Raw genomic sequence first — 7500 nt, forward strand, 5'->3', positions numbered from 1 at the left:
GAGACCACCTGGGAATACCAGGTGATGTAGGCCTTTTTTTTTATTTTCTCTTGTTCCGGCTTCCTACAATGCTGGTTTTAAGATGTATAAGAGATGTAGGTCAGCAAGAAACCAATACCTACAGCCACACCACCCTGAACAAGCCCAATCTCATCTGATCTTGGAAGCTAAGAAGGGCTGGGCTTGGTTAGTACTTTGATGGGAGACCACCTGGGAATACCAGATGCTGTAGGCCTTTCTTTTTTTTTTTCTCTTGTTCCGACTTCCTTCAATGCTGGTTTTGAGATGTATAAGAGATGTAGGTCATTAGAAAAACAATACCTACAGCCACACCACCCTGAACAAGCCCAATCTCGTCTGATCTTGGAAGCTAAGCAGGGCTGGGCCTGGTTAGTACTTGGATGGGAGACTACCTGGGAATACCAGGTGCTGTAGGCAATTTTTTTTTATTTTCTCTTGTTCCGGCTTCCTTCGAAGCTGGTTTTGAGATGTATAAGACATGTAGGTCTTTAGAAAACCAATACCTACAGCCACACCACCCTGAACAAGCCCAATCTCATCTGATCTTGGAAGCTAAGCAGGGCCCAGCCTGGTTAGTACTTGGATGGGAGACCACCTGGGAATACCAGGTGCTGTAGGCAGTTTTTTTTTATTTTCTCTTGTTCCGGCTTCCTTCGAAGCTGGTTTTGAGATGTATAAGACATGTAGGTCTTTAGAAAACCAATACCTACAGCCACACCACCCTGAACAAGCCCAATCTCGTTTGATCTTGGAAGCTAAGCAGGACCGGGACTGGTTAGTACTTGGATGGGAGACCACCTGGGAATACCAGGTGCTGTAGGCCATTTTTTTTTATTTTCTCTTGTTCCGGCTTCCTTCAATGCTGGTTTTGAGATGTATAAGAGATGTAGGTCATTAGGCAACCAATACCTACAGCCACACCACCCTGAACAAGCCCAATCTCGTCTGATCTTGGAAGCTAAGCAGGGCCCAGCCTGGTTAGTACTTGGATGGGAGACCACCTGGGAATACCAGGAGCTGTAGGCAGTTTTTTTTTATTTTCTCTTGTTCCGGCTTCCTTCGAAGCTGGTTTTGAGATGTATAAGACATGTAGGTCTTTAGAAAACCAATACCTACAGCCACACCACCCTGAACAAGCCCAATCTCGTTTGACCTTGGAAGCTAAGCAGGACCGGGACTGGTTAGTACTTGGATGGGAGACCACCTGGGAATACCAGGTGCTGTAGGCCATTTTTTTTTATTTTCTCTTGTTCCGGCTTCCTTCAATGCTGGTTTTGAGATGTATAAGAGATGTAGGTCATGAGGAAACCAATACCTATAGCCACACCCCCCCTGAACCAGCCCAATCTCATCTGATCTTGGAAGCTAAGCAGGGCCCGGCCTGGTTAGTACTTGGATGGGAGACCACCTGGGAATACCAGGTGCTGTAGGCAATTTTTTTTTATTTTCTCTTGTTCCGACTGCCTTAAATGCTGGTTTTAAGATGTATAAGAGATGTAGGTCATGAGGAAACCAACACCTACAGCCACACCACCCTGAACAAGCCCAATCTCGTCTGATCTTGGAAGCTAAGCAGGGCCGGGCCTGGTTAGTACTTGGATGGGAGACCACCTGGGAATACCAGGTGCTGTAGGCAATTTTTTTTTATTTTCTCTTGTTCCGACTTCCTTCAATGCTGGTTTTGAGATGTATAAGAGATGTAGGTCATGAGGAAACCAACACCTACAGCCACACCACCCTGAACAAGCCCAATCTCGTCTGATCTTGGAAGCTAAGCAGGGCCGGGCCTGGTTAGTACTTGGATTGTAGACCACCTGGGAATACCAGGTGCTGTAGGAAGTTTTTTTTTTATTATCTCTTGTTCCGGCTTCCTTCGAAGCTGGTTTTGAGATGTATAAGAGATGTAGGTCATTAGAAAACCAATACCTACAGCCACACCACCCTGAACAAGCCCAATCTCATCTGATCTTGGAAGCTAAGCAGGACCGGGCCTGGTTAGTACTTGGATGGGAGACCACCTGGGAATACCAGGTGCTGTAGGCCATTTTTTTTTTATTTTCTCTTGTTCCGGCTTCCTTCAATGCTGGTTTTGAGATGTATAAGAGATGTAGGTCATTAGGAAGCCAACACCTACATACACACCACCCTGAATAAGCCCAATCTCGTCTGATCTTGAAAGCTAAGCAGGGCCGGGCCTGGTTAGGACTTGGATAGGAGACCAACTGGGAATACCAGATGCTGTAGGATTTTTTTTTTTTATTTTCTCTTGTTCCGGCTTCCTTCAATGCTGGTTTTGAGATGTATAAGAGATGTAGGTCATTAGGAAACCAATACCTACAGCCCCACCACCCTGAATAAGCCCAGTCTCGTCTGATCTTGAAAGGTAAGCAGGGCCGGGCCTGGTTAGTACTTGGATAGGAGACCACCTGGGAATACCAGATGCTGTAGGACTTTTTTTTTTATTTTCTCTTGTTCCGGTTTCCTTCGAAGCTGGTTTTGAGATGTATAAGAGATGTAGGTCATTAGGAAACCAATACATACAGCCCCACCACCTTGAACAAGCCCAAGCTTGTCTGATCTTGGAAGCTAAGCAGGGTCGGGCCTGGTTAGTACTTGGATGGGAGACCACCTGGGAATACCAGGTGCTGTAGGCCTTTTTTTTTTTATTTTCTCTTGTTCCGGCTTCCTTCGAAGCTGGATTTGAGATGTATAAGAGATGTAGGTCTTTAGTTAACTAATACTATAGCCACACCCCCCTGAACAAGCCCAATCTCATCTGATTTTGGAAGTTAAGAAGGGCTGGGCCTGGTTAGTACTTGGATGGGAGACCACCTGGGAATACCAAGTGCTGTAGGCCTTTCAATTTTATTTTCTCTTGTTCCGGCTTCCTTCGAAGCTGGTTTTGAGATGTATAAGAGATGTAGGTCATTAGGAAAACAATACCTACAGCCACACCACCCTGAACAAGCCCAATCTTGTCTGATCTTGAAAGCTAAGCAGGGCCGGGCCTGGTTAGTACTTGGATGGGAGACCACCTGGGAATACCAGGTACTGTAGGCAATTTTTTTTTATTTTCGCTTGTTCCGACTTCCTTCAATGCTGGTTTTGAGATGTATAAGAGATGTAGGTCATTAGGAAACCAATACCTACAGCCACACCACCCTGAACAAGCCCAATCTCATCTGATCTTGGAAGCTAAGCAGGGCCAGGCCTGGTTAGTACTTGGATGGTAGACCACCTGGGAATACCAGGTGCTGTAGGCAGTTTTTTTTTATTTTTTGTTCCGGCTTCCTTCGAAGCTGGTTTTGAGATGTATAAGACATGTAGGTCATTAGAAAACCAATACCTACAGCCACACCACCCTGAACAAGCCCAATCTCATCTGATCTTGGAAGCTAAGCAGGACCAGGCCTGGTTAGTACTTGGATGGGAGACCACCTGGGAATACCAGGTGCTGTAGGCCATTTTTTTTTATTTTCTCTTGTTCCGGCGTCCTTCAATGCTGGTTTTGAGATGTATAAGAGATGTAGGTCATGAGGAAACCAATACCTACAGCCACACCCCCCTGAACCAGCCCAATCTCATCTGATCTTGGAAGCTAAGCAGGGCTGGGCCTGGTTAGTACTTGGATGGGAGACCACCTGGGAATACCAGGTGCTGTAGGCAATTTTTTTTTATTTTCTCTTGTTCCGACTTCCTTAAATGCTGGTTTTGAGATGTATAAGAGATGTAGGTCATGAGGAAACCAACACCTACAGCCACACCACCCTGAACAAGCCCAATCTCGTCTGATCTTGGAAGCTAAGCAGGGCCGGGCCTGGTTAGTACTTGGATTGTAGACCACCTGGGAATACCAGGTGCTGTAGGCAGTTTTTTTTTTTATTATCTCTTGTTCCGGCTTCCTTCGAAGCTGGTTTTGAGATGTATAAGACATGTAGGTCATTAGAAAACCAATACCCACAGCCACACCACCCTGAACAAGCCCAATCTCATCTGATCTTGGAAGCTAAGCAGGACCGGGCCTGGTTAGTACTTGGATGGGAGACCACCTGGGAATACCAGGTGCTGTAGGCCATTTTTTTTTTATTTTCTCTTGTTCCGGCTTCCTTCAATGCTGGTTTTGAGATGTATAAGAGATGTAGGTCATTAGGAAGCCAACACCTACATACACACCACCCTGAATAAGCCCAATCTCGTCTGATCTTGAAAGCTAAGCAGGGCCGGGCCTGGTTAGGACTTGGATAGGAGACCGACTGGGAATACCAGATGCTGTAGGTTTTTTTTTTTTTATTTTCTCGTGTTCCGGCTTCCTTCAATGCTGGTTTTGAGATGTATAAGAGATGTAGGTCATTAAGAAACCAATACCTACAGCCCCACCACCCTGAATAAGCCCAGTTTCGTCTGATCTTGAAAGGTAAGCAGGGCCGGGCCTGGTTAGGATTTGGATAGGAGACCAACTGGGAATACCAGATGCTGTAGGATTTTTTTTTTTTATTTTCTCTTGTTTCGGCTTCCTTCAATGCTGGTTTTGAGATGTATAAGAGATGTAGGTCATTAAGAAACCAATACATACAGCCACACCACCCTGAACAAGCCCAATCTCGTCTGATCTTGGAAGCTAAGCAGGGCCGGGCCTGGTTAGTACTTGGATGGGAGACCACCTGGGAATACCAGGTGCTGTAGGCCTTTTTTTTTATTTTCTCTTGTTCCGGCTTCCTTCAATGCTGGTTTTGAGATGTATAAGAGATGTAGGTCAGTAGGAAACCAATACCCACAGCCACACCACCCTGAACAAGCCCAATCTCATCTGATCTTGGAAGCTAAGAAGGGCTGGGCCTGGTTAGTACTTGGATGGGAGACCACCTGGGAATACCAGATGCTGTAGGCCTTTCTTTTTTATTTTCTCTTGTTCCGGCTTACTTCAATGCTAGTTTTGAGATGTATAAGAGATGTAGGTCATGAGGAAACCAATACATACAGCCACACCACCCTGAACAAGCCCAATCTCATCTGATCTTGGAAGCTAAGCAGGGCCGGGCCTGGTTAGTACTTGGATGGGAGACCACCTGGGAATACCAAGTGCTGTAGGCCATTTTTTTTTTTTTCTCTTGTTCCGGCTTCCTTCGAAGCTGGTTTTGAGATGTATAAGAGATGTAGGTCATTATGAAAACAATACCTACAGCCACACCACCCTGAACAAGCCCAATCTCATCTGATCTTGGAAGCTAAGCAGGGCCGGGCCTGGTTAGTACTTGGATGGGAGACCACCTGGAAATGCCAGGTGCTGTAGGCAATTTTTTTTTATTTTCTCTTGTTCCGACTTCCTTCAATGCTGGTTTTGAGATGTATAAGAGATGTAGGTCATTAGAAAGCAAATACCTACAGCCACACCACCCTGAACAAGCCCAATCTCGTCTGATCTTGGAAGCTAAGCAGGGCCCGGCTTGGTTAGTACTTGGATGGGAGACCACCTGGGAATACCAGGTGCTGTAGGCAGTTTTTTTTTATTTTCTCTTGTTCCGGCTTCCTTCGAAGCTGGTTTTGAGATGTATAAGACATGTAGGTCATTAGAAAGCCAATACCTACAGCCACACCACCCTGAACAAGCCCAATCTGATCTGATCTTGGAAGCAAAGCAGGACCGGGCCTGGTTAGTACTTGGATGGGAGACCACCTGGGAATACCAGGTGCTGTAGGCCATTTTTTTTTATTTTCTCTTGTTCCGGCTTCCTTCAATGCTGGTTTTGAGATGTATAAGAGATGTAGGTCATTAGGAAACCAATACCTACAGCCACACCACCCTGAACAAGCCCAATCTCATCTGATCTCGGAAGCTAAGCAGAGCCGGGCCTGGTTAGTACTTGGATGGGAGACCACCTGGGAATACCAGGTGCTGTAGGCGTTTTATTTTATTTTTTCTTGTTCCGGCTTCCTTCAATGCTGGTTTTCGGATGTATAAGAGATGTAGGTCAGTAGGAAACCAATACCTACAGCCACACCACCCTGAAAAAGCCCAATCTCATCTGATCTTGGAAGCTAAGAAGGGCTGGGCCTGGTTAATACTTGGATGGGAGACCACCTGGGAATACCAGGTGCTGTAGGCAATTTTTTTATATTTTCTCTTGTTCCGACTTCCTTCAAGGCTGGTTTTGAGATGTATAAGAGATGTAGGTCATGAGGAAACCAACACCTACAGCCACACCACCCTGAACAAGCCCAATCTCATCTGATCTTGGAAGCTAAGCAGGGCCGGGCCTGGTTAGTACTTGGATGGTAGACCACCTGGGAATACCAGGTGCTGTAGGCAGTTTTTTTTTTATTTTCTCTTGTTCCGGCTTTCTTCGAAGCTGGTTTTGAGATGTATAAGACATGTAGGTCATTAGAAAACCAATACCTACAGCCACACCACCCTGAACAAGCCCAATCTCATCTGATCCTGGAAGCTAAGCAGGACAAGGCCTGGTTAGTACTTGGATGGGAGACCACCTGGGAATACCAGGTGCTGTAGGCCATTTTTTTTTATTTTTACTTGTTTCGACTTCCTTCAATGCTGGTTTTGAGATGTATACGAGATGTAGGTCATTAGGAAGCCAATACCTACAGACACAACACCCTGAATAAGCCCAATCTCATCTGATCTTGAAAGCCAAGCAGGGCCGGGCCTGGTTAGTACTTGGATAGGAGACCAACTGGGGATACCAGATGCTGTATGATTTTTTTTTTTTTTTTTTCTCTTGTTCCGGCTTCCTTCAAAGCTGGTTTTGAGATGTATAAGAGATGTAGGTCATTAGGAAACCAATACTATAACCACACCACCCTGAACAAGCCCAATCTCATCTGATCTTGGATGCTAAGCAGGGTTGGGCCTGGTTAGTACTTGGATGGGAGACCACCTATGAATACCAGGTGCTGTAGGCCTTTTTTTTATTTTCTCTTGTTCCGGCTTCCTTCGAAGCTGGATTTGAGATGTATAAGAGATGTAGGTCTTTAGGAAACCAATACTATAGCCACACCCCCTGAACAAGCCCAATCTCATCTGATCTTGGAAGCTAAGCAGGGCCGGGCCTGGTTAGTACTTGGATGGGAGACCACCTGGGAATACCAGAAGCTGTAGGCCTTTTTTTTATTTTCTCTTGTTCCGGATTCCTTCAATGCTGGTTTTGAGATGTTTAAGAGATGTAGGTCAGTAGGAAACCAATACCTACAGCAGCACCACCCTGAACAAGCCCAATCTCATCTGATCTTGGAAGATAAGCAGGGCTGGGCCTGGTTAGTACTTGGATGGGAGACCACCTGGGAATACCAGATGCTGTAGGCCTTTTTTTTTATTTTCTCTTGTTCCGGCTTCCTTCAATGCTGGTTTTGAGATGTATAAGAGATGTAGGTCAGAAGGAAACCAATACCTACAGCCACACCACCCTGAACAAGCCCAATCTCATCTGATTTTGGAAGCTAAGAAGGGCTGGGCCTAGTTAGTAC

The 7500-nt window shown here is 45.7% G+C and overlaps 11 non-coding genes and 24 pseudogenes across 11 annotated transcripts; all 35 read left to right on the forward strand.

The window, feature by feature from the left end:
• Nucleotides 1–33, forward strand: part of LOC142135099 (5S ribosomal RNA) — a 119-nt pseudogene extending 86 nt beyond the window's left edge.
• Nucleotides 34–116: 83 nt separating this feature from the next.
• On the forward strand, nucleotides 117–235 carry LOC142118223 (5S ribosomal RNA; annotated as a pseudogene).
• An 84-nt stretch (nucleotides 236–319) lies between these two features.
• On the forward strand, nucleotides 320–438 carry LOC142129519 (5S ribosomal RNA). The gene has a single exon (XR_012685863.1). It is a non-coding gene; the product is annotated as a 5S ribosomal RNA (ribosomal RNA).
• An 84-nt stretch (nucleotides 439–522) lies between these two features.
• LOC142120416 (5S ribosomal RNA) lies at nucleotides 523–641 on the forward strand (annotated as a pseudogene).
• An 84-nt stretch (nucleotides 642–725) lies between these two features.
• Nucleotides 726–844, forward strand: LOC142120361 (5S ribosomal RNA; annotated as a pseudogene).
• An 84-nt stretch (nucleotides 845–928) lies between these two features.
• LOC142126977 (5S ribosomal RNA) lies at nucleotides 929–1047 on the forward strand (annotated as a pseudogene).
• An 84-nt stretch (nucleotides 1048–1131) lies between these two features.
• On the forward strand, nucleotides 1132–1250 carry LOC142122244 (5S ribosomal RNA; annotated as a pseudogene).
• Nucleotides 1251–1334: 84 nt separating this feature from the next.
• On the forward strand, nucleotides 1335–1454 carry LOC142126113 (5S ribosomal RNA; annotated as a pseudogene).
• An 84-nt stretch (nucleotides 1455–1538) lies between these two features.
• LOC142114800 (5S ribosomal RNA) lies at nucleotides 1539–1657 on the forward strand. Its single transcript, XR_012681910.1, has one exon. It is a non-coding gene; the product is annotated as a 5S ribosomal RNA (ribosomal RNA).
• An 84-nt stretch (nucleotides 1658–1741) lies between these two features.
• Nucleotides 1742–1860, forward strand: LOC142119883 (5S ribosomal RNA; annotated as a pseudogene).
• Nucleotides 1861–1945: 85 nt separating this feature from the next.
• On the forward strand, nucleotides 1946–2064 carry LOC142121869 (5S ribosomal RNA). Its single transcript, XR_012684018.1, has one exon. It is a non-coding gene; the product is annotated as a 5S ribosomal RNA (ribosomal RNA).
• A 289-nt stretch (nucleotides 2065–2353) lies between these two features.
• Nucleotides 2354–2472, forward strand: LOC142134234 (5S ribosomal RNA; annotated as a pseudogene).
• Nucleotides 2473–2556: 84 nt separating this feature from the next.
• LOC142127830 (5S ribosomal RNA) lies at nucleotides 2557–2675 on the forward strand (annotated as a pseudogene).
• An 84-nt stretch (nucleotides 2676–2759) lies between these two features.
• LOC142125908 (5S ribosomal RNA) lies at nucleotides 2760–2878 on the forward strand (annotated as a pseudogene).
• An 84-nt stretch (nucleotides 2879–2962) lies between these two features.
• Nucleotides 2963–3081, forward strand: LOC142120059 (5S ribosomal RNA; annotated as a pseudogene).
• Nucleotides 3082–3165: 84 nt separating this feature from the next.
• Nucleotides 3166–3284, forward strand: LOC142113915 (5S ribosomal RNA; annotated as a pseudogene).
• An 81-nt stretch (nucleotides 3285–3365) lies between these two features.
• LOC142113398 (5S ribosomal RNA) lies at nucleotides 3366–3484 on the forward strand. Its single transcript, XR_012681517.1, has one exon. It is a non-coding gene; the product is annotated as a 5S ribosomal RNA (ribosomal RNA).
• An 84-nt stretch (nucleotides 3485–3568) lies between these two features.
• Nucleotides 3569–3687, forward strand: LOC142121386 (5S ribosomal RNA). Its single transcript, XR_012683927.1, has one exon. It is a non-coding gene; the product is annotated as a 5S ribosomal RNA (ribosomal RNA).
• Nucleotides 3688–3771: 84 nt separating this feature from the next.
• On the forward strand, nucleotides 3772–3890 carry LOC142118869 (5S ribosomal RNA; annotated as a pseudogene).
• An 86-nt stretch (nucleotides 3891–3976) lies between these two features.
• On the forward strand, nucleotides 3977–4095 carry LOC142112216 (5S ribosomal RNA). Its single transcript, XR_012681188.1, has one exon. It is a non-coding gene; the product is annotated as a 5S ribosomal RNA (ribosomal RNA).
• An 85-nt stretch (nucleotides 4096–4180) lies between these two features.
• On the forward strand, nucleotides 4181–4299 carry LOC142136706 (5S ribosomal RNA; annotated as a pseudogene).
• A 289-nt stretch (nucleotides 4300–4588) lies between these two features.
• LOC142130498 (5S ribosomal RNA) lies at nucleotides 4589–4707 on the forward strand. The gene has a single exon (XR_012686207.1). It is a non-coding gene; the product is annotated as a 5S ribosomal RNA (ribosomal RNA).
• An 83-nt stretch (nucleotides 4708–4790) lies between these two features.
• LOC142119540 (5S ribosomal RNA) lies at nucleotides 4791–4909 on the forward strand (annotated as a pseudogene).
• Nucleotides 4910–4993: 84 nt separating this feature from the next.
• LOC142112315 (5S ribosomal RNA) lies at nucleotides 4994–5112 on the forward strand. The gene has a single exon (XR_012681201.1). It is a non-coding gene; the product is annotated as a 5S ribosomal RNA (ribosomal RNA).
• Nucleotides 5113–5195: 83 nt separating this feature from the next.
• LOC142137312 (5S ribosomal RNA) lies at nucleotides 5196–5314 on the forward strand. Its single transcript, XR_012687954.1, has one exon. It is a non-coding gene; the product is annotated as a 5S ribosomal RNA (ribosomal RNA).
• An 84-nt stretch (nucleotides 5315–5398) lies between these two features.
• Nucleotides 5399–5517, forward strand: LOC142118058 (5S ribosomal RNA; annotated as a pseudogene).
• An 84-nt stretch (nucleotides 5518–5601) lies between these two features.
• LOC142118439 (5S ribosomal RNA) lies at nucleotides 5602–5720 on the forward strand (annotated as a pseudogene).
• An 84-nt stretch (nucleotides 5721–5804) lies between these two features.
• Nucleotides 5805–5923, forward strand: LOC142114341 (5S ribosomal RNA; annotated as a pseudogene).
• Nucleotides 5924–6006: 83 nt separating this feature from the next.
• On the forward strand, nucleotides 6007–6125 carry LOC142111604 (5S ribosomal RNA). The gene has a single exon (XR_012680978.1). It is a non-coding gene; the product is annotated as a 5S ribosomal RNA (ribosomal RNA).
• An 84-nt stretch (nucleotides 6126–6209) lies between these two features.
• Nucleotides 6210–6328, forward strand: LOC142126135 (5S ribosomal RNA). The gene has a single exon (XR_012685076.1). It is a non-coding gene; the product is annotated as a 5S ribosomal RNA (ribosomal RNA).
• Nucleotides 6329–6413: 85 nt separating this feature from the next.
• On the forward strand, nucleotides 6414–6532 carry LOC142120902 (5S ribosomal RNA; annotated as a pseudogene).
• Nucleotides 6533–6820: 288 nt separating this feature from the next.
• Nucleotides 6821–6939, forward strand: LOC142122838 (5S ribosomal RNA; annotated as a pseudogene).
• Nucleotides 6940–7020: 81 nt separating this feature from the next.
• On the forward strand, nucleotides 7021–7138 carry LOC142131659 (5S ribosomal RNA; annotated as a pseudogene).
• Nucleotides 7139–7220: 82 nt separating this feature from the next.
• On the forward strand, nucleotides 7221–7339 carry LOC142116682 (5S ribosomal RNA; annotated as a pseudogene).
• Nucleotides 7340–7422: 83 nt separating this feature from the next.
• Nucleotides 7423–7500, forward strand: part of LOC142123786 (5S ribosomal RNA) — a 119-nt pseudogene continuing 41 nt past the window's right edge.

This window comes from Mixophyes fleayi, chromosome 1 (genome assembly GCF_038048845.1).
Source record: "Mixophyes fleayi isolate aMixFle1 chromosome 1, aMixFle1.hap1, whole genome shotgun sequence".
In the NCBI taxonomy this organism is placed as follows: Eukaryota; Metazoa; Chordata; class Amphibia; order Anura; family Limnodynastidae; genus Mixophyes; species Mixophyes fleayi.